This window comes from Dipodomys spectabilis, unplaced genomic scaffold (assembly GCF_019054845.1).
Source record: "Dipodomys spectabilis isolate Male_0828 unplaced genomic scaffold, ASM1905484v1 ptg000121l, whole genome shotgun sequence".
Taxonomy (NCBI): Eukaryota; Metazoa; Chordata; class Mammalia; order Rodentia; family Heteromyidae; genus Dipodomys; species Dipodomys spectabilis.
Window position 1 is genome coordinate 6,975,506 of NW_024870798.1, and position 22,159 is coordinate 6,997,664.

At 38.7% G+C, this 22,159-nt stretch overlaps 1 pseudogene; it reads left to right on the forward strand.

Moving 5' to 3' along the window:
- Positions 1 to 21,620: 21,620 nt before the first annotated feature.
- LOC122115596 lies at positions 21,621 to 21,720 on the forward strand (annotated as a pseudogene).
- Positions 21,721 to 22,159: the final 439 nt, after the last annotated feature.

Here is a 22,159-nt window from a genome sequence, read left to right on the forward strand (position 1 = left end):
GTAAACACTATACCACTTGACCCACAGCGCCAGGTGGGGTCTTTTGGTGGTTCATTGGATAACAGAGTCTAACAGACTTTCTTTGCCTAGGCTGTTTTTGAACTGTGGTCTTCAGATCTCAGCCTCTTGCAAAGCTAGTGTTTCAGGTGTGAGCCACCGGCATCTGACCTATTGTTTTTGCCAGCACTGGGTCTTGAAAGTAGGGCCTGAGCACGGTCTCTGAGCTTCTTTTTTTCCAGCCTAGCACTCTACCACTTGAGTCACTCCACTGCTTCTGGCATTTTCTGAATATGTAGCATTGAGGATTCAAAAACTAGCATTCATGCATGCTGAGTGAGATCTTCACCTCTAAGCCACATTCCCAACCTCACTCTTACTATTTTATCCCTCAAATTGCCTATCTTCAAGAAAAGGCTTCTGAGTATAAATCATCTAAAGAAAACCCTATAGGATGTTGTCCAAAGATGAATAAGAAAAACCCATTCTGGGGACAGACTCTAAACTTGTGATGACTGTGAAAGATGTCTCCATTTAATTATGTATCATGTTCTGACACTTAATAATGTATTAATGAAAAATGAGTCAATGTCCTAAATTTTGTGTACAATTTTATAATAGATGTACAAAATGTTATGTGTGTAATAGTACTAAATACAATAAACAATGAATAAGTGAATGAAATAAAAATAAAATAAATACAAAATCAATAACAATAATCCTAATGTGTAATAAACATACATATGTAAGTATATATCATATATTGCACATGTATATAAACATTTTTTCCATTGCAGGGCCTTAATGCAGGCCCTGGGAACTCTAGCCTGAATTTCTTTTCCTCAATGACAGTGAGCTTTGCCTTCACCCATGGTGTAAAAGAGTTATCTGGACGGTAAGATCAAATCCCAGCAATGTCAGAAACACTGGCCCAAGTTCCATGATAGTGACTTAATTTTTTAAATGAAAACAGTTATGTTTATTCAGTTTCATACTGAACACTAAACAAAAGCAGTGTAGAATTTTGTACAGCTATTTAGACATCTTTCCCTTACCCCCCAAAGTGCTTCTGTGAGCTCTACATTGTTTCTTTTTATATATGTTTTTTATTGTAATAATGATGTACAGGGGGTTACAGTTTTTTGAGCAAGGTAATGAGTACATTTCCTATTGAGCATTGTTGACTCGTCCTTTGTTTTCCCCCTACCATCCTTTCTCTCCCATCTCCACAAATACCCCCTTCCGAGGTCAGTGACTTAATTTTTTTTTTTTTTTTTGCTTGACACGGGGTTTGAACTCAAATAGTGGCAACTCTTCACCTTCCCTCACATTGCTACAGATTTACCAAGAACTTGAGTTCAAATCCCAGGCTAGGAAAGAAAACTGGCAGAAATTCCAAACCAGAGAGCTTTATTTCTTTTTTATTTTCATTAAATAATGTAGTTATTTATTTATTTACTTATTTATTTATTCTTTTTCTTTTGCCAACCATGGGCTTGAACTCAGATTGTGGCAACTCTGCCTAAGCCTTGATCTCGCTAGGCTGGGATGCAGCCTCTGGACCAATAGCCAATCCTCGGATCCTAGGCCAAGAGGGCTTGCAGGAAGAAAGAAAAAAAAAAGCGGGACAGCACAAAAAGTAGTGAGCTGCAGAGGGCTGGGGGTTTTATGACTTTTTTTCTTTTTATTATGAAAATACCATACAGAGGGGTTACAATTACATGGGCAAGATAACGAGTACATTTCTTATCAAGCATTGTTGCCTCCCATTGTTTCCTCTTCACATCCCTTCCATTACCACCCCCCCCCCGCCCACCCCCCACCCAATCCTCCCCCCCACCAAAGTTGTAAAGTTTGATTTCTACATAATGACTTGTACATTTCATTGTTGCTATGGGTCCACCTGTATCCCTATTTAAACAATTTGTTTTTTTCCCTTCCCCTCCACAAATTATACCAACATCAAATAAAGTGAAAGCAAGGGTTTTACTGTAGGGGAGGGACATACAAAGCAATAAAGAAATCATCTTATAAATATGTTAGAAACAATTACATGAAAGAAAAAAAAAACATTTGATTACTTATCTTGAAGTTCTTTGCAGGGTTACCATCCTGGTTCTACAGATGCAAAGTGGACCTGACCGGCCATTGCTGAAGGCTGGCAGGCTATCAGGGAAGCCATAGCCCAACCTGTCAACATAGGCCCAGAGCTCAAATCCTTGTCCTGACACCTACCAATGGCGCAAGATCACCAGAGACTCATTCCTATGCATAGAAATACCGACTGAAAGAGTAGTTCGTGCATCGGTCTAGTCTAAAATTGGATGCAGTAATCCTAGGATGCTGATTGATCTTAATTAATAGTTTATTAAGCATGAAAAGAATAATATTACTTCAATGACAGTATATTAAATACCTAAGAGTTGGTAGGAATGTAGTAGATGTCATTCAAGCATAGATAGATGGCTCTGGCACTCTTTAACAATATATATTTATTTGTATGTCACCGTCTGCCTATCCATGTATCACTGTTTTGGCCAAACCTGGGGCTCGATCTCAGCACCTAGGAAACACCTGACAGCTACATTGGGTATAGGCTGCCATGTTCACACTCACTCATTCATGAATTGGGCCTTCTAGGCCCTGAGTTCGGATCCTAGCACTGCCAAAATATATTCTTGAAGTAAGAAGCCAAGTGTGACACATGTTTTCCTTTTCAGGGAGAGACCTGGGTGTCAGAAATGATGGAGAACACATCTATAAAATCTAGATGCTATGTGATAGGATATAAACAATGTAATAAATGGTATAGGTATTATCAGAGTCAATTTAATAAATGGTAAATAAATGAATAAAACAAGAAATAAAATAACCAAACAAAACATGGTATGGACTGAACATCCATGTGGAAGTATAAATCCTACAACACCGAACATGATATGGACTGAACAACTGTATGGAAGTATAAATACTGTCTTTAAAATGTATATAAAAAGTATGTTTTCCAGACCCGAGGCTTGAATTCAGCCACCATACTTGGAGGGTATTGAGGGTAATCCTGCTCACAGACCTTTGTCCTCACCTTGACCCTTTCCCCAATTTGGCCTGATAGGCTGTGGGTTCAAATCCCAACACTGCCAAAATATGAATCCTGACCAATCAGTTGACCTATTTTCCTGTCTTATGAAAGTCCTGGGACTCAGCTAGGATGGAGAATGCATAGAAAAACCTATAGCCATGGCAATAGGTTGTCATCCATGTAAGCACTGTTATATCTGTCATCATCCTCAGTGAAATACACAATACTTCCATGGATAAGACAGAAAATAAAGAGAAGAGGTACACCAAACGCAAGATGCTGTCAACACATGTATGTCAATATAGATACTATGTTTAAATAATGAATTTATGACTATCATGGCCCACCCTGGGGATCAATGTCATATCCTGGGAATAGCCTGTCTCCTTAGTTGTTGACAGACTGGTGTGTTCACCTTGACCTATTTGCCGATTGGTCCTGAACTACCAACAATGGAATCGTGGAGTAAGAAGCTGAGTATGAAACTTGTTTTCCTTTTCTCTGAGAGTCCTGGGTGTCAGGCATGATGGAGAACAGGTCTACAAATCTTGATGCCATGTGATAGGATGTCATCAATGTAATAAACGGAATGAGTGTCATCATAGTAAAATCAATAGTAAATAAATGAATAAAACAATAAATACAGGTAACAACCACACCAAACATGTATGGATTGAACATCTATAGGTAATAACAAATCCTATCTTACAATCTATATAAATAGTATGTTTTCCAAGGCTGGGGCTTGAATTCAGGTCTAGTGAACAGGCCTGACTTTCGAATCTTCAAGTACGATGAAATTCCCCTTCATCTACAGTGCTGCAGATTCACGCAGACCCTGAGTTCAAATCCAAAGTCTAGCAGAATAACTGGTGTGAATTGCAAGCCAGGGAGCTAATTTTTTTTCCAGAACGGGGCTTGAACTCAGGTCATGGAAACTCTGCCTCAGCTTTGATCACCATAGGCTGAGGTAAAGCAACTGGACCCACAGCTGATCCTGGGATCCTAGATCCCTAGGTTTTGTGGGGAAAGAAATGCACAGAAAAAATGTGACAAGATGGTCTTTTTACGTTTTCTTCCTTTGTGAGGTGACCCTCCTGGGTCTGAATGCCACTGTTGCAAAGGGTACTTCACCTTGCATTGCTGAAGGCTTGCAGACTATAAGCATAGCCATAAGACCACGTGGAAACATAGGCCCTAATTTGAAATTAGGCCATCCTGACACCTACCAATGTCAGGAGATACTAAGAGACTCGTTCCCACCCATAGAATTAACAATGGAGTGTTATCAATGTCATGGTTAAATGAGTTGATCGTGAATGATGCTCCTATATAATTAGACAGCATGATTTCAGGAGGGTGAGTGATTTTGTTTAATATTTATGAAGCATCAAAAGAATACTATTACATACAGTAATGCAATAACTTCAGGACACTGATTTAGTTAATAGTTTTTTAAGGATGAAAACAATAACATTAGTTACATGGAGGCATAAAAAATACCCAAGACTTGGTAAGAATGTAGTCTATATAACTGAATATATAGACATCTCTGGCACTCTATAAAGATATATATTTACTAGTGTACTGCCATCTGCATGTCAATCTGTTCTTATTTTTTCAACCCATGGGGCTCAATCTCAAGTTGTGGGAACTGCCTGTCAGTTCAATTTGCCATGGATGGCATGCTGACACTCACCCATTCATTAATTTTGCCTTGTAGGCCATGGTTTCAGATGTCAGCACTTCCAAACAATGAATCATGGAGTAAGAAGCTGATAGTGACACGTTTTCCTTTTCTGTGAATGTTCGGATTGTCCGTTATGAAGTGGAATACATAAACAGATTTATATCCTATGTTTTCAATGTAATAAATATTCTATGTGTCATAATAGTTAATAAAATAAACAGTAAATACATGAATAAAACAAAATATAAAACGAGTAACTACACTGAATTCAATATGGAGTCAACATATGTATATAAATAGAAATCAAATATTTCAAATGTATATGAATAGCATGTTTTCTAGTGCTGGAGATTGAATTCAGGCCTAAGGAACAGACTTGAATTTCTTGACTTCAAGGAGGTGAGCTTCTCCTTTCCACACAGTGAAACAGAATTACCCAGACCATGAGTTCCAATCCCAATCCTGGCAGAAAAAATTGCACCTTTATACTATGTGAAGCCCAATTCTTAGATATTTCATTATGCCTCCATTTAATGTATGTGATTGTTTAAATGATAAAGTATTAACTAAAATCCATCAGTGTCCTATAATTGTGTGTAATTTTATCCTAGAATCATTGAAGAACTGCTCATTCAATCATGACATACATCACATTCCATTGGAAATCATATGGATAGGAACGAGTTTCTTAGGATCTCCTGATATTTGGAGGTCGAAGGACCAGGATTTGAACTGTGGACTGCAGCTCCCGCCACTTAAACCCGAGGATAGGGAACTTACCAGTCTGTGCAAGAACATCAGCAAGACCAATGATTAGGCAGGCACCATTGGCTCTCAGCAGTCCTCCTGGATACTTACAAGGCTGTGATAGGAGGATCATGGTCAAAGTCACCCTAGGCAGGAAAGTCCTTGAGACCCAAATTCAGTGCCAACAATGTCAGGAGTAGAGCTGAGTGGCTCCAGTGGTGGAGGGCTAGTCTTGAGCAAAAGAAGTTCACAGACTGTGCCCAGATCCTGAGTTCAAGGTCCAGGACTGGCAACAAACAGTCATACAAAACAATCTGTGCAGCCATCCAGCTAAAGCAGGTCACCCTCTTGTCTCCAACTGAATTGGGCAGAGTTCCCTGGGAAAAGGGCTGTGGGAGCCACTGTCATCTTGACTCCACCCATGCTGCCTGCATCACAGGATTCTGGCCACACCCCCATGCTTTCATGTTTTTTTCTGACCAATGTGATATAAGAATTGTGGCCACACCTATATTCCATGCTGCTAGGTAGCACCGGGATTCCCTCTGTTGGTTTACACCATTACCCGCAGTTGAGGAAGGTAGAGGTGGCTGAGTGGTGAGCAAGAGACTCAAGGCTTAGGAGGAGAGGCCTGGGTCAGCTCTGCCATGCCCCGCCCATGCCCTAGCCCCCTTCCCCATTCTGCCCAGTGCCACGTTTCAAACCTGACACTGCCTGCTTGGACCCACGGTGCCTCTCGGAGTCCTCAGGTGATGGCAAGCACCAGGCCGGCTTGTGGTCACGACCTGGTGAGGTCCCGGGTCCTCTGCTCCAGGCCTGAGTGTTTGCCTTGCCACTGTCGTCACTGCTAGACCCACCTGGAGCCGCAGCCAACAGCTTCTCCCAGCAGCACATGAGTGTCCACCTCCAAGGCTTGTACCCTTTGACCCCTGCACCACCTATCCCCTCCCCTTCCGACCCAGACACCCACCTCATCTGTGCCTTATACTCCAGCCCATACTCTGCCACAAATGTGTCCCAGGGGTGGGGGGGGTGTCGACCAGGGGATCCCAAACCCATCCGTAGCAGTCAATGTCCCAGGAAATGGGGAGATGCAGAGATGGGTAAGGAGGGGGCACCACAGGGCCCCTGGCCTGGACTATTGGGAGCAACATAGCCACTCATCTGCACCCTTCCTCTCCCTGGTGGGAACATGGTGGCTTTAGTCAGAGGTGGGGAACAGCACCTCCACACCTGCTTTCTAGGGTCTTTTCCTTTTTGCTGCTGGTGGGGGGTGTTGGGTGCAGAAGATAGGTCTTCCTTGCTGTGTGAGCCCTTGTCCTCTGTGCTCAGTCATGCTTTCACCTGAAGAGGATACAATTAAAGCCCAGTTGGGAGGTGAGAGTGCTGGGGGTCAGATAGAAGGTGATTATCTGGGAAGAACACCACCCAACACACACACATACACCCAGCCTGCTCCTTTCCTCAGTTGTCAACAGTTCTCACAGGGTGATCACATTTCCCAGCTCTGCCAGCTTCTTCTGGTGGTCCCAGTCCATCTGGTCTCCTTGTCCTTCCCAAGAATCCGCCAAGTGGCCCAGAAGCATATATGCTGGAAGTAGGGAGTAAGTCCATATATGTAGACTTTAGGACCCCATCCATTTCCCCAACACTGCCCCCACCTCAGGTAAGACACTCATTTGGGTACACCATGACTCTGTGCTTGTTTTGTCTCCTGGCTCTGAGGAGCAACCTGTCTCAGGACACCTTTACCCAGCTTCCTGGCCTAGGGTTTTGTGAATGGGGTGTCAATGTTCTGGCCCTGGAGAAAAGGAGAGGCAGGGTGGTGCTGAGTCATTAGAACGGTGTTCTTGAGTAGAAGCCCCTGATTCTTCCAAGGGAACCCGGTGCTCCAGCTGGCACATTGTACTAAATGAAGAACCAACAAACTCTGGAGAAGCACTGCTCTGAGTCTGTCTGTGTGTGTATATGTGTGTGTGTGTGGGTGTGTGTGTGTGTGTGTGCGCGTGCGCGCGTGCATGAGAGAGCTAGAGAGTGTGTGCGCATGAGAGAGCTAGAGAGAGAGGAGAGAGGGGAGAGGGAAAGAGAGAGAGAGATCATCTTCCTCCTTGTACAGCCTGACTGTGCTCAGATGAGTGATCATTTGGAAAATTGCAGGTGCTGCATGGACGAGTCTGTGTGTGTGTGTGTGTGTGTGTGTGTGTGTGTGTGTGTGTGTGTGTGTGTGTAGAAGTGGGTTGAAACAAGGAAGCTGGGTCCTTTGGTAACTTCTGCCTGCTATCTTTGGGGGGAGGGTGAATGGGCTTCACAGCTGAGGTCTGGGGGCCTGGAATAGTGAGAGGCTTGAAGTGGACCCACCATTGTTAAATTATAAGAACAAGGGATCTCTGTGTCCTGGAGCTGTGTACTCTCTTGGGCCTGGTTAGTGTCAGTGGGAGCTTGGGAGGACCTGGGAGTGTGGCCCACAGGGGTGGCTTCCTACGGGGACAGAGAGTGTGGTCAGCACTTAGCAAAGATGTGAGCCCTGCTAGTATGGAGTGCAACAGCATAGGTTAGACTCCAGGTTTTCTCATCATGACCTTTGCAAGGCCAATCCTATTTTAAATCTTGTGCTGTGATCTTCAGATCTCAGCCACCTGAGTAGTTAGGATTGTAGGCATGAGCCTCTGGCACCAGACCTCTGATTCTTTTTGGTATATTAGGGTTTGAACTCAAGTCCTTAGGCTTGTCAGTCAGGTTTTCTACCATGCCTTTCTGTTTTGGGCATTTCTGAGATAGAGACTCAATTTGTAATCAGGCTGGGCTGGATCACGGTCTTCCTATCTATGAGAGGCATGCACCACCAGGAGTGGTTGTCTGTAGTTGGGATGGTAGACATATAGTGCCATGCTCAGTCTAAGCTGATGCTTACATGATTGTCCCAAACTCTCAGTCTACAGCAACCGATCCTTGACCACAGGTAAAGCTTTGGGTTGGGCCTCCACCATTGGACCTCAGTCTCCTCATGGGACAGTTGTGAGAAATCAAGGGATTAATACAGAGGGATCTCTTGAGCAGGTCCAGGCACAGAGGGAGAGGCTGTCAGATATGGTTCTCGCCAATTCTCTGAACATATAACAGGAAGATAACCCAGAAAAGGCTCAGATGGGGCCTGTTATTAGTCATGAGACAGTTATGGGATTATGAAACAGAACATGGCTCTCTTTCATCCTTACCCTATTCCCATGAGGGAGGGGATCCTTCACTGTGTTCAGTTTTGCAGCTAAGGAAGACGAGGCCTGGAGAAGCCAGGTGACCAACTCATGACCTATTCAGTCCACTTCTTGTCAGTCGTGGGACTTGAACTCTGCACCTGGGTGTTACTCCCAAGCTCCTAAGCTCAAGGCTAGAGCTCTACCACTTGAGCCACAGTGCCACTTCCTGTTTTCTGGTGGTTCTTTGGAGCTAAGGGTCTCATGGATGTTCCTTCCCCGGCTGGCTATGAACCATGTTTGTCATATCTCAGCCTCCTGTTTAGTTAGGATTATTGTCCTGAGCCACCAGCACCGGCTTAAATGTAATTCTGACTTTCTCTCTCTCACACACAGGAACTGGTTGAATGGGTGCTGGAAGAGGTGGCCCAGAGTCCCCATGTGGCTGGAACCCAAGGTGGTCATCTCATTCTGGAGGTAGGCTGGGGGTCAGCCTGTTGAACCTGCTCCATGAGGTAAGCCTCCCTGTGCCCTGGCTAGACAGTGACCATTATTATTTAGTTAGTATTATTTTCTATGTCCTTTTCTAGCACCAGGCCAAAAATATGATACATAATTATGGAATGAAAATGTAATACCATCTTTTTTTGCAGGGGGTGGGGGAGTTCCGGTCATGGGGCCTGAACTCTGGGCCTGGGCACTGTCCCTCAGCTCTTCAGCTCAAGGTTAGCGCTCTACCACTTGAGCCACAGCACCACTTCTGGCTTTTTTCTTTTTGCTTATGTGGTGCTGAAGAATCGAACCCATGGCCTCACACATGCAAGGCAAGTGCTCTACCACTGAGCCACCTTCCCAGCCCTGTAATACCATCTTAATAAAGTCATTTAGGGCTCTAGCCATGTGGCTTCATGGTACAGTGATTTCCTAGCTGCATGAAAACCTGGGTTCAATTCCTCAGTACCACATAAACAGAAAAAGAAACACTGGAAGTGGTGCTATGCCTCAAGTGGTAGAGTGCTAACCTTGAGAAAAATAAAAGAAGCACAGGAATAATTACCTAGCTTTGAGTTTAAGCCCCAGAACTACAGGACTGGCAAAAAACCAAACACTTAGTTAGTAAATGCAAAGTAAGCCATACTTGGAATATATAATTGCTCCTTCCATACTGATACCTGACAATAGTACCTCATTCATGTACTTTACCTACATTAGTATACTGTGTTGACAAAAAGTTTTGTTCAATAGGTCACAGAAATTAATGCCAGGAATGTGCTTATATGTCAAATGAAGTTTAATTCTGAAAATTCAAAGATTCCAGACTTTTGAGTGGTCACTGCTAATAACAATGAGAAGGGTAGTCCAAGTCACATTTGGAAAACTTTTTGGTCAGTCATGGCACCAAAAAGGAAGAGGCTAATTAACAGTTGTGACAAGAGAAGGACTAACTCCAGATGGAAGGAACAAATGATAGTAACTAAGGTATACCAGAAACCGTTCTAGGGAACCATTTTTGGTTATTGAAGAACTACTTATCAACTAGGATTATTCCTTATTGCCTTTAGCATTCTAAATCTTGTGCTAGTTCTTAATCTCTGTGTGATAAATGTATCTCCTTCTACGCAGTTTTTTCATACCTGATCTCTGTTGCTTTCTAAAATTCTGTCTTTCTCTATTTCTCTATGAACACTTCCTGATACTACATATACCTACACAGATGGAAGACGATACTAATGTAAAGGTCCCATAGCTCATGAGTCATTAATGTAACAACATGGAAAAGGAGGAGTTATTTATTGCTACCTCAATTTTTCTGAAAAGCTGCAAGGTCATCATTTGATTCAAATTACCATTCTTTGTCTACATAGTGTCATTAAGTGCACTAAATGGAAATATGAGCTGAGTGGTGGTGGGTCACGTCTGTAATCCTAGCTACTCAGGAGGTTGAGACCAGAGGATTATGGTTCAAAGCCATCCAGGTCAGGAAAGTCTGTGAGACTCATCTTCAATTAGCCACTAGAAACCCAGAAGTTGTGCTGTATCTAAAGTGGTAGAGCTCTGAACTTGAGCTGAATAGCTGAGGGACAGTGCCCAGGATCAGAGTTCAAGCCCCATGACCGACAAAAAGTGCAAATATGACTTTAAGTTGCCCCAAAAGGAACAACAAGGTCAACAGTAATCTTCAAATCAGAAAAAAATTCCAAAATGATTCAGTACACCTACTTTTCCTGAGTTATTTAAATTATGGCTTCTTAGCTGGACATATTCTCTTCTTTTAAAAATTGTCAAATATTAGCTTTAGAATAAACTTCACCTACTATTTCTTGGTTCAAAACAGAAGTCTTGATACAGTTGATGTCACTTGGCTTTTTACTATCTCAGTTCAAAGCCAACCCAGGCAGGAGTGTCTGTCAAACTCTTATCTTAAACACAAGAAAAGCCAGAAGTGGGGTTTTGGCTCAAGCAGTAGAGTACTAGCTTTGGGGGCAGGTGAGCAGGAAGACAATTGTTCAGGGACACGGTCCAGCATCTGGGTTCAATCCCCAGAACCAGCACAACTAAACAAACAAGCAAACAAAAAACTCCAGGTCTTTCTTTAGGACCCTCCTTAAAGGAATACTGGTCTTAGAAGAGCCTGCTATTGCTCATTATACTCACTGGACCTAGCTTTTTTGTAATCCTTATTGCTATGGAGTAATCAGGACCAGAGTAAAGGAATGGATAACTGACTCCTGCAACAGAAGAATCATCTCAGGCATGAAATATCCATCCATAAAACACTTTAAAACCCCCATGTCTTTGTTTATTTGCAGTAGAACACTTTTAAAGCAACGTTATTTCCTTTTGTTCTATGCTTGCCCTCAAATGGCACATTATTTCCTTTTGTAATACTCTCAACCAGAAGTTTACAGACAAGTTTTATATGAGTAAGGAACACACTCAAAAAAGTCAGGGACAGAGTTTCCTTCAGGCCTTGGATTCTTTTTTGTACAGTAAAAAGGAAAGCACAAGTTAAGTTGAACTTTGTCATTCCTCTATGTTCAATTCCATTCCTGTGATCAGTTTCCACATCCAGTAATAGTTACTTCCAGTAACAATCAATGATGGTGCTTGAGGTATAATGAATGTTTTCTGTCTTCACTGAAATAGCACAAGGAAATCTTTGGACATGTGGTAGCAAGTATTCCAGAGACAACTTAGTAAAGAGAAAATATAAATTTTAAATTCCTTATAAGTACATTATCCAAGAGTACATTGAGTTCAAACTTCATAAGTGCTCCATAAATTAAGGTGAATTTTAAATGGGAAAAAAGTTCTCAGATCATTTTTTGTGAGTGTATATGTTGTGCATTATTTCCCAATTGTACATGAGTTAACAGTAAGAGAAAAATTAGCAATAATAGGAGAAAGAGGATTTCTGTGTTTTAGTGTTCAATACAATATAGAAGACTCTACAAAAAAGGCAACATTGAAACAATAAAGCCAAGTCCAGTATGTAGATTTATAGAAGTGTCAAAGAGAAAGCATTACTCCCAAGTTGAACATGAATATGAGGCCACTCCCTTTCTAAATCACCCTTGCTAAACATGAAAATTTGTAAAAAGTAGAATGGAAGAATGATTCTGGTTCCATTCAAGTCAGATGTAGGAGAATGGACTTAACTGGAAAAAAAAAAGTCCATCTTGAGAGAGCAGGGATTACACTAGCCATACCTTTTCTTATATATTTTATGTTTTTGTTGGTTGTGGCACGTGAACCCTGGGTGCTGTCTCTCTGCTTTTCAGCTCCAGGATAGTGCTCTACCACTTGAGCGACAGTGCCCCTTCTAGTTTTCTGGTAGTTAATTGGAGAAAAGAGTCTCGAGGACTTTCCTACTGGGGCTGGCTTTGAATCTCAATCCTCAGATCTCACCGCCACCCAGCTTAAGATCACATTTCTAACAGTATACACTCAGGATATGTAATGTGTATGTAATGTGTATGTGAATTCTTGAGTTAAAAATCTGGGCTACCACTTAAACTTAAATGTTTGTAGTTTAAAAGTAGATACTTCTAGAAAAATAAACCTAAGTATTTAAAGGGGTCTGGGTTTGCATCCATCATGGGCAGAACAGTCTTTGAGACACTATCAATAATTAACCAGATAAAGTTGCATTGGAAGAATGGTTCAAGTGATGGAATAACAGTCATGATAAAGATTGCTGGATAAGACCTTGAGGCTTTTGCATACATACATACAAATATACATATACACACAGAGGCACTTATTTGTGCACACACAAATACACAAATAAAAACTGTCAGAATATATAAGAAAGTTAGAAACAATAGAAAATATGTCCTGAGTAAGACTAGAATTAGTTGATAAATTTTATTATTAGAAAGTATTAGAAAGTCCTCAAGTGAACTATCTTCAAAAAAGTTTAAGATTATTGCTTAGTTAGGGACCAGAGGTAGTAAGAAAGTCAAGTATATCATTATTAAAGGGATCAGATCCATGGAGGAATGAATCAGAGTCCACAGCAGGTGCATCTGAAAATGTTCATATCTTGTGTCAAATGTTAGAACATCTTTGAAAATAGTACATAAATAGTCTTGGCAGTCATTGTATGGATAAGATCTTCATAGAAGTTGAGAATTGCTTAATTTCTAGATTTTAATAAACCAACAAACTATGGCAGGGCAATGTGATACAGGCCTGGAATTGTTGCACTCAGAATAAGACAGGATATTATTGAGTGGAATTACATAGTGATACCTTCCCTGGACCAGGTAGTAAAATTTTGTCTCAATAATACAAACCAAATAACAAGAAAGGAATACACAGTTGTAAGTTTGGGCTAATTTTGTCATTATGTTTTGAGAAGTCAAGTTTCCTATTGAAACTCATATATAATCCTCAACTCATATATAATCCTCAATTGTGTTTTAAATGCTGTCTTCATTACAGAACATTCCTAGATACAAAGTAGCTCATGATTCCCATCCAAAATTTGAAAAAGTAAGTAAGCATCCTTCTGCTGGTTTCCAAAGAAATTATAAAGGTTTACAAAACTGAAGCCTGGAGAAATAGAAAACTTTGTCAAATATAGGACTTTGTGGACCTTGCTAAAATAGAATTTATTTTCAAAATAAGTATTTTGTTTTTGTTTGTAATTCCATATTCTATATGATACTACAAAATTCTTTTTAAGTAGAGGGTTTAATTGACAAATTCACAAATTATTCTAACATTCTATTTGCCTAGAATATTCTTTCAAGAAAGTTAGAACTTAGTTAACAGATAATTCCAACTGTTCATGTATCAAATGATAATGTGAATAATGTAGACAGAGTTGCCAACAAACGGATTATATTATTTATAAATTTAGAAAAAGAGCAATTTTTGAGGGTGTGGTATAACATGGTCTGAAGAGAATAATTGTGTGATAACTTGTTTCTTCTATCTATATGTAACACAGGAAGAAATTTCCTTAATTACGTGCCTCTGTATACAATGATAAAAATGCTAGGTTTGGGGTTCGTTTTTATTTCTGTATTTGTTTTACTGGTTTGTCCTAGGGCTTGAACTCTGGTCCTGGACATTGTCTCTGAGCTCAAGATTCGTGCCCTACCACTTAAACCTCAGTGCCACTTGTGTCTGTCTTTTTCTGAGAAGTTTATTGGAGATAAGAATGTCAGCAACATTCCTGCCCTGGTGGGCTTTGAACCGTAATCTTCTGATCTTAGCATCCTGAATATCTATAATAGTTAAAAAATATATAAATAATATTTTCAAGTGTTCTGATCTCAAGAATACCATTGGGGTAAAAATGATGCAGCCCAGTTTATTGGGGTTCTTTCCAAAACAATGAGGACATCACATTAGCAGAGGTGTAGTATTTTTTACAATAAAGAAAAGCTATTCATGATGTGAAATAAGGGAATTTTCAGGTGCACCTTACAAGTTGGAATTTGTTGGGCTAGGATGACTTTATGGCATAAATGTTGGGATTGCTTACTCTTGAATAATTATCACAGATGCTTCATAGTTTTATGCTCTACCAATTGTGGTTATTTTTCTTTTGACTTCTCAATCTGTAACACCTCATTGGAAACTGCATCTATTGAAGAATTACATAACATGCAAACAGGTATTGTTTTGAATTTCTCAGGTATGGAACGGTCAGAATTTGAAAATGAGTAGTTATTAGTCATAGGAATTTTGAAGAACACATATATTCTGTTCTCTTAACAACTTATTTACTTTTAAAAGTTATGGGTTTCCATAGAATTAAACTTTTTTCGGTTTTATGTGTGTAAAAGTACTAAATTTATTCTTTTTTCAAAATATTGCCAAGTATATTGTGACAATATTGTCTAGCTGGATAACATTCGAGTTGATGACCCTCTGATAAAGAAGGAGTGATTAATTCAAATTAGATGCCAAAGAGTAATGATTTTTAAAAGTTACTATATAAATAATAACACTATACAAATACAGTGAAATTTTATTTTATGCAGCTTACTTTTTAAATTTAATTTTATTGTCAAAGTGATGTACAGTGGGGTTACAGTAACTGTAAGGTAGTGAATAAATAACTTTTTAAATTTGTTATCCCCTCCCTCATTTTTCTAACAATTTTTCTCACCTCAATATCCCTCACTAGTTGTAATGTATATTTCCAACATATTGTCTTGTGAGTATTACTAATGCATTGGTTTGCACTTTGTCCTTTGTGTCGCCATTTTCTTGTTCCTCTTCCCTTCCCTAATTAAGATAAATGTATACATAATGCACAGGGTACAAAGTCAAATACAGCAAGGGATAAACCATAGGGGAAAACCCAAAGAATATAGAAATCACTTAATACATTTAAAACAACAACTGCAAATAAAAATCTCTGATTCCATATCTTAGAGTTAATTTTGCTCAGTATCATCTTATATGGTCATATGTATGCATAACAAAGCCACTGGAAAATATTAGTTGCATGGACACTATATTGTGAAAACAACATGGTAACTGTTTTTGATGGTCAAGGTGGAATTAGGATTGGTGAATTCGTGGTTCTGATAAAGGAATTTCAAAAGAGTTTTAAAATTGTGACAGGTAAATTTTAATTTTTAACAACTTAGCTTATGAAGAAAATTTAAAATTGCCTGGGAAAATAGGCTTTCGTGCAAAGAAATCCATGGAGACTTAGTGGAGAGGAAGCAATGTGGGTGAAGATGGCTCATTTTCACACTAAACAAACAAACTTAAGAAACCTTCCTATAAATCCTGTAAGTTTCCGTGAGAATTGTCCTTACCCGGGAAATATACTCTCACTGTGTGAAACAAGGTTGTAGTGGAATTTAAATTCAAAGTTCTTAAAAAAAAAAAAGACATCAAAATTTGTGAATTGGCCTTTACTTAACAAACAGTAATTCTTTGAAAAAGATAATTTGGGTCAAAATATTTAGGGACAAAGTGCCCTCCACAAGGAAAGAAGGCATTGGGCTTACACATTTCTGTTTATAATACTTTCCATGAGGTCTTTGCATGTGAAGCACTGAAACACAGAAAAAAATCTGATTAGATACTTCACACCAGTGATTTCACATTTCAAAGTGGCTCACAAAAAATAATACCCTTATTATCATGAGATAGTGAAAACGTCTCTTAGTACAAAAGCCTAAAAGTTTGGGGGTCACAAAATAATTGAGCAAATGGAAAAGCTTAGAAAACAGTGTTCTTAGAAGCCCTAGCTAAGTGTATTGGCTTCATCAGTGGAGGGAGATCAAAACTTTTTGACATAGATTGTCTTAATATTTGTGCTACCTAAAGTGATTTTATAGAGCCAATTTGGCTCACTACAATGCAGAACTGATTGAATGGAATATCAAAATAAATTCCACATCCAAATGATGCAACTTAAAAGAGTTTTAAAGGAGAAACCATGAAGGTTTAGCAGTGGGGAAGGCCTTATAGTGCTTCAGCTTCACTAGACTTGAAGCCAAGAAGCTGTGATTAATTGGATACCAGGCAAGAGTTAAGAGGACATAGAAGTAGAACATGCAAGCACTGTCCTTTGTAACAGACACTGTCATCCAAGGCATGGGTGATTTAACTCTATTCTCCCCCATTCATCTTGTTGAGCAAATGCAAGACTAAGAGAAAAATAATCTATTGAAATAATTTTGCAAAAATGACTTCGCTGTTCCTGATATGATATCTAAGGAGAATCTAAAGAGAGAAGATAAAATGGAGTATTCTTCAGTTTCCCCTAAGTATCTTGTTAGCAAAATATAACTTTGAGTTAGAAATGATTGAACCAAAAAGTGTTGGAGTACTTATTTTTGTTGGCACTTTAGACACAGAAGATTTTCAAGGTAAAAGAAAAAAGAATAGCCATATATTTGTGATCACAGATTCTTGGACTGGTTTTATGGAGACAAAGTTTTACATTAGAGTTTGTCCTGATTAACATAAATGTTAGGTTTTCATGGCAACAAGTGCAAGGGGGAAGTTTATTGGACTCGCTTGAATAAGTAAGCAGCATGATAGAAAAAAATGCGGGCTGGGAAGGTGGCTCAGTGGTACAGCGCTTGCCTTGCATGCCTGAAGCCCTGGGTTCGATTCCTCAGCACCACATAAGCAAAAAGAAAAAAGCTGGAAGTGGCGATGTGGCTCAAGTGGTAGAGTGCTAGCCTTGAGCTGAAGATCTTAGGGATAGCACCCAGGCCCAGAGCTTAGGCTCCACAACCGGACCCCCCCCCAAAAAAATGTAAAATAAATACACAATAAATAATATAGTAGGTTTAGGAAGGTTGCTCAATAGTTTAGTGCTTACTTTGCATGCATGAGGGCCTGGGTTCAATTCCTCAGCACCACATAAGCAGAAAAAAAAAAGCCAAAAGTGGCACTGTGGCTCCAGTGGTGGATTGCTATTCTTGAACTGAATAGCTGAGGGACAGTGCCTAAGCCCAGACTTCAGGCCCCATGACCAACAAAAACAAACAAATAAATGGGTCCTGGAAGGTGGCTCAGTGGTAGAGCGCTTGCCTTGCATTCATGAGGCCCTGGGTTCGATTCCTCAGCACCACATAAGTAAAAAGAAAAAAGCCGGAAGTAGTGCTGTGGCTCAAGTGGTAGAGTGCTTGCCTTGAGGTGAAGAGCTCAGGGACAGCGTTCAGGCTCAGAGTTTAAGCCCCACCACCGACAAAAAAGAAAAGAAAAAAAAAGAAAAAAATTGAAAATAATATTTAGTGAATTACTTTGACCAATTACTTTGTCAGTACAAAGAAGGAAATATATAATTCAAAATCATTGACTTAAAAGTATGAAGAGAGAGTAGTGAAGAGAGATGAAAGAAAACATAGAGAATTGTTTTCTCTCCAGTGTAGTAACGGGTCCTTGATCTTGTTTATTTCATTCTATCTTCACAAGCTATCAAGTATGTCTCAGTACTGGAGTGTCCACTTCAGACAAAGAGAACTCACAGAAGAAAGATAGTATTTGCAGCAGATGTAGGTGATTTATAACTTTAGACAATCTATTTAAATCTGTTCAAAATTCTCACCTACCGTAAACTTCCCTCTTTGAATATCTTTGTTTGCTTTTCCCAAAACTGCCTTCCATTAACAGCTTAAATTTTTGAGAGGTCATGCTCATACTCTCTAAAGATTGCTGTTTGGTTGTGATTTTTGTGTGTTCTTTAACTGAATTTCAAAAGGTTGTGCAAGTGTGTTACAATTAAATATGTCCATTTAATTGTCCAATGCCCCTGGATCAGATTCACTCCTTCTATCATTGTCAATCAACCCCTTCTCCAAGATTTATTTCAGATTTACCACTTCCTTTATCATATGTGTACATTGACTATTCTAGCTGTACTTGTCCCTTGTTCATTCTATGTCTTTCATTCATTCTATGTCTTTACTATTATTCCTCTCTGCTTTCAACTTCCTGATAATCGTTCTGTTAAACTGTCTGTTAATATTTTGAAAGGTTTGTTTTCATTCTTTGGAGATTCAATCCTGTATATACTTGAACTTATGTCAACTTACATTTCCATAATTTGTTCATCTGCAATAATAATGTGCAAGACTGGAGATGTGAAGCCCCTAGACTTGATTTTATTCTCATTCATTTGAAAGATTAATCTTTAGTCAACAAGAAAGTTTAAAAATGGCTTAGAATGTATTCCTAACTATCAGTTTTTATAAATGTCTATGTACAATGGTGTGTGATTATTTTACTTTCTATGGGATAATATTTTCTACTACCTATAAGTTTTGGAAAAAGAAGAAAATTAAAATTTACTACTATAGAGGAATGTGATAGAAATAGAAGACAGATTTTATGTTTGTCACATCTCTGATGAGTATCTATATTCAAGACTTACTATGTTAGACTTATAGGGAAAACATAAAACAACGTATGATAAGGCAACTCTTTGTGGCTTTTTAAAATGTACCTTATTAAGTGATGAAATTTACTTTATTAGTTTATGTTTGCGTTTGAAATTTGGGAGGTTGATCTATTTAACATATTTCTGGAAGGCACCTACTGAACAACACAAATGGTGGGTGGTATTATTTCTACACTTTAATGAGTGGTTGAAACAATGGCATTAGTGTTGGGTAAATAAATCAACTCTATTGTAACTTGCTCCCTACACTTGAAAAGCTTATAATGTCACTGAGTATCATCTATTTGTCAAATGTTATTTTGGCGATTGTGATATTTAAAAGTTTATTTGAAAAAAAATACACTTTTAGGAGATTAAATGTTTTGAGAATGACAACATTTTATACCACAGAACCAAGTTTTACTGGAGTACCAAAGTTTTGAAGCACTAAGGATCTTCACAATTAATGTTTTTCTGGATTACATTTGACCTCTAAGTCAAGTTTTCCGGGCCTGGTTAGACCAATTACAGATCTATTTTTCCAGGTAATATTTTCTGGGCCCACTAATGCTGGACTGAAATCTTTCATTAATCATTAGGGGAGGGGTATTAAAAATAATTTTGTGACACTTTGTGATGTTGTTCACTGATATGGTCTGGTCATCTGTAAATTGAAAATTTGAATTACAGTACTTTCTCTCAGATTTTATGATCTCATCCTTCATTTTAAGTTCCCTTGCATTTCACAATTGCTTACTGCTAATTCCTTCTTCTCAAAGAATTGAGGCCCTAAAATATTATAGGAAATGAGAAATTAAGATGGGTCTTCAATTACATTCTGTTGGCATGTTGTATGGGCCTAGGTGAGAAGTCTTGCACCTGTTATCTGATGATGCAGGTAACTGGGACCTGGGATCCTAGGACCCATGGGTCCTGCAGAAGAATAATATCTTTTAGAGATCATATCAGCAAAATTTGGGTATAATCAGCAGGAATGCTTCAGAAATATGGAGAAAAACATTTTGGGACCAGCGAGGTAAAACCATGAACAGGGCAGCAGACTAAAATCCCTTATAGATTAGAGGAAAACAACATTTTTTTACCATGTGAATTCAGAAGACCAAGAACACTTAGAAGGTATCACAAGATTATACTCAAGACATTACATCGATACTTTTTATATTCCGATATATATTCTAAACCTAATTATTTATTTTTTATTTTATTTATTTTTTTTGTGGGGGTGTTCCGGTCGTGGGGCCTGAACTCTGGGCCTGGGTGCTGTCCCTCAGCTCTTCAGCTCAAGGCTAGCGGTCAAACCACTTGAGCCACAGCGCCACTTCTGGCTTTTTTCTTTTTGCTTATGTGGTGATGAGGAATCGAATCCAGGGCCTCAGTTATGCAAGGCAAGCGCTCTACCACTGAGCCACCTTCCCAGCCCTAAACCTAATTATTTATATTCCAATTCTATTCATTGGAATAAATAATTATCAATTTATTTATCAAATTATCAATTAATTCTAGTAAGTTTCACTGTGTGAAATATAAAATCAGCAAATATAAAATAAAATATATATCTATGTATAATATAATAAAAAAACAGCACATGTTTTACATTGTTCTGTGGTGGTTAGGGTATTAAAGACAACTTTGTTTTAAAGTAATATTGCATTATCTCTACCACAGTATTTCGTAGAGCTAGACCTAAAGTTTTACCATTTGTGGATTTACAGTCTGGAGACAAGAGGAAACACTGTGATTAAAGCATTACTAATTTAAGGCCTAATATCGAGGAGAAACACATGGACTTCTCCTGGAGCTATGGAAATATTTGTTGATAGAAAGACAGTAGTGTAAGTTCCTTCCTGGTTGGAAGGTAGACAGACCATGACATTAGGTAATCATGCATGTGAACAATTTTTCACCTTCTTGGCTTTAGCTACTTTTGAAATGGTAGGTATCATAAACAATTATATTTTGATAAAATACCTTCTGGTCTGAACAGTTCTGTCTGAACTGTTCATCTCTCTATGATCCCTTGTAACTAAGGTTAGTTTTCTTCCAGTAAGACAAAGTATGATTTCAGGGTAAGATATTCTGCTTGGTCTGTTCCTACATGGAAGAAGGTTAAAGGGTCAGGTAGACATTTGTGCCAGTAAGACCTCATTTGAGAAATTTTAAGCTGGAGAAGTTTAGAAGTAGCTCTTAAGCAAGGTTTACTTTGGATCCATTAGCACAACAAAGCTAACTCAGTTGGACAAATAAGTACTTGAAAAAGCCATCACTTTTGGACCTAGCTATAAATGCTTCAAAGTATGATCAAATCTAAAATGAAAAAGACTTAAAATAGTCAGTGACAAAAAAATTGCAAATGTGAGCAATCGACGAAACAATATAATTTTTCCACTATATACACAATTTTAGGAGAAAACGATCAATAGTATTGTTAGGAACAATAAGGTTTCCTTGTTACAAATAGGCACGCAAAGATATAAGCCTATATGAAGATTGCATCATTAACTACTTAAATTTAGAGGATACTACATGCTTCAGCAGCACGTCTACACAAATTAAAACAATACAGAGATTAACATGGCACTTGCACAAGGATGAAATGAAAATTTGTATAGTATTCCATATTTTTCATTCTTCAGATGCAAGAAATGAAAAGCAGTTGTTAAAAAGTTGATTACATAATTACAAGAGTAACAATACATGTAAGTCCTAGAATTAAAGGTTAGTTTCATATCAGTGTATTAAATCTTCACCTCAGAAATGCCTTTACATAGCATAACCTTTACAAAACTTTTGAAATTAGTTAAATTCTCATTTTATCCCAAAGAAATATACTAGTATAAGGACCTAGAAAAAAAAAAGGAATCTTTAACTTTATATATGGAATGCAATCTTACAGGACACATTTATTAATGAACCTATGTATTACAAAACAATGTAGAATTCAAATTATATCTAGGAGAGAATGAAATAGATTATGGATATTATGCAAACACAGAATATAGAATATTTTAAAATATCCTTTTTCAGACAAGCACAAGAAATATCTTTAGTTTTTGTACTACTCA